Below are 2500 nucleotides of genomic sequence, written 5' to 3'. Positions count from 1 at the left end.
CGGTGTCCGGGCCTGGTGAGGTTTCCCGTGTTGAGTCAAATTAAGCCGCAGGCTCCACTCCTGGTGGTGCCCTTCCGTCAATTCCTTTAAGTTTCAGCTTTGCAACCATACTTCCCCCGGAACCCAAAAGCTTTGGTTTCCCGGAGGCTGCCCGCCGAGTCATCGGAGGAACTGCGGCGGATCGCTGGCTGGCATCGTTTATGGTTAGAACTAGGGCGGTATCTGATCGCCTTCGAACCTCTAACTTTCGTTCTTGATTAATGAAAACATACTTGGCAAATGCTTTCGCTTCTGTTCGTCTTGCGACGATCCAACAATTTCACCTCTAACGTCGCAATACGAATGCCCCCGCCTGTCCCTATTAATCATTACCTCGGGTTCCGAAAACCAACAAAATAGAACCGAGGTCCTATTCCATTATTCCATGCACACAGTATTCAGGCGGGCTTGCCTGCTTTAAGCACTCTAATTTGTTCAAAGTAAACGTGCCGGCCCACCCAGACACTCAATAAAGAGCACCTTGGTAGGATTTCAACGGGGTCCGCCTCGGGACGCACGAACACGCACGAGGCGGTCGCACGCCTTCGGCTCGCCCCACCGGCAGGACGTCCCACGATACATGCCAGTTAAACACCGACGGGCGGTGAACCAACAGCGTGGGACACAAATCCAACTACGAGCTTTTTAACCGCAACAACTTTAATATACGCTATTGGAGCTGGAATTACCGCGGCTGCTGGCACCAGACTTGCCCTCCAATAGATACTCGTTAAAGGATTTAAAGTGTACTCATTCCGATTACGGGGCCTCGGATGAGTCCCGTATCGTTATTTTTCGTCACTACCTCCCCGTGCCGGGAGTGGGTAATTTGCGCGCCTGCTGCCTTCCTTGGATGTGGTAGCCGTTTCTCAGGCTCCCTCTCCGGAATCGAACCCTGATTCCCCGTTACCCGTTACAACCATGGTAGGCGCAGAACCTACCATCGACAGTTGATAAGGCAGACATTTGAAAGATGCGTCGCCGGTACGAGGACCGTGCGATCAGCCCAAAGTTATTCAGAGTCACCAAGGCAAACGGACCGGACGAGCCGACCGATTGGTTTTGATCTAATAAAAGCGTCCCTTCCATCTCTGGTCGGGACTCTGTTTGCATGTATTAGCTCTAGAATTACCACAGTTATCCAAGTAACGTGGGTACGATCTAAGGAACCATAACTGATTTAATGAGCCATTCGCGGTTTCACCTTAATGCGGCTTGTACTGAGACATGCATGGCTTAATCTTTGAGACAAGCATATGACTACTGGCAGGATCAACCAGGGAGCTGCGTCAACTAGAGCTGAGCAGCCGGCCGCCCGGGAGTGTGTCCCAGGGGCCCGCGCGAACACGCAAGCGTCCGCTCAATTATTCTGCAAACAGGAGGAGGCTGAGCTCCCCTGCACAATACACCTCGAAACCCTCTCAGGTCCCGGCGGCGCGCAGCGCCGTCCTAAGTACTTGGTCGGGTTCGAGAGAGGCGCAATCGCCCGGAGTTAGGCGAGTAGACGCTTTAGGTGCGACCACCCGTGCTCCCAACTGAGCTTGCCGCTGCCGACAGAGGCCCGGGAGCGTGCTGTCGTGGCATTGCCGGCGGGAGACAACACGCGCCACCTACGGTGACCGGCAGCTCCAACGCCAGCGCCACAGAAGGGCAAAGGCCCCACGTGGGTGCCGAAGCGAACTCTCCCAGCACAGCGCACGTGCCAACACGTCTGCACAACTGCGATACAAACCACCAGCGAGAACCGCTGGGGCGACCGAGCAGCAGACGGCGTCGCGGCGCCGAGTGCCGGGCGGCGGCGCATCCTCATCGCACACAGTCCTCAGTCGGACCAGCACACTGCAGATGTCCACCGCGCTTCGCACCGGGCCCGCGAGGACCCACTTTGGCCGCCCGGCGCCGCGCGCAGGGTGCCCCGGCGCGCAGCTGCGCCGCCTGCCGCGTCCGTCGGCCGGCGCGCCTGCCACTGGGCGCCCCCACCAGCCGGCTGTAGCGCGTGCGCCCACGCACCGCGCGGCCAGCACGCCGGGCGGCCCCCCCTCACCGGCCGGGGACGGTCCCACCCAGCCACCGCCGCGTATCGCTTCACACACAGATTTGCCCTTACTGATTTACCTCCAGCAACAACTACCGCACCACAATGGGTTTACCAGTTGTTCATTTGCGTAACGTCACCAGCAAACGTAGACGTCCATCCCACTTTGCAAATGCAACGATTATTGCATACCTGTCTGTTAGGTGTCACGACACACTACGTCTGCCCACATACACGCAACAAAATGTGCACGACTAGAGAACACGTGGGAGGTGGCCCCCCTACGTATGCGATGTCCATTACGAGACCGACTGTCAACCAGCATCTGTACCATGTCGCAGATGTGGAACGCGGTGCACCATGCTATCACACTGTGTGAGAAGAGACGACTACGTTTGAATACACGCGCCACTACATCAACAGACG

The 2500-nt window shown here is 57.3% G+C and overlaps 1 non-coding gene across 1 annotated transcript in view; it reads right to left on the bottom strand.

Moving 5' to 3' along the window:
• Nucleotides 1-1322, bottom strand: part of LOC126178806 (small subunit ribosomal RNA) — a 1909-nt gene extending 587 nt beyond the window's left edge. The window contains exon 1 of the ribosomal RNA XR_007536660.1: nucleotides 1-1322. This exon is cut by the window's left edge and continues 587 nt beyond it. This is a non-coding gene — a ribosomal RNA (small subunit ribosomal RNA).
• Nucleotides 1323-2500: the final 1178 nt, after the last annotated feature.

The sequence above is a fragment of the Schistocerca cancellata genome, chromosome 3 (assembly GCF_023864275.1).
Source record: "Schistocerca cancellata isolate TAMUIC-IGC-003103 chromosome 3, iqSchCanc2.1, whole genome shotgun sequence".
Taxonomy (NCBI): Eukaryota; Metazoa; Arthropoda; class Insecta; order Orthoptera; family Acrididae; genus Schistocerca; species Schistocerca cancellata.
Note: the sequence above shows the minus strand (reverse complement) of the source record. Positions and strands in the feature narration are given on the sequence as shown.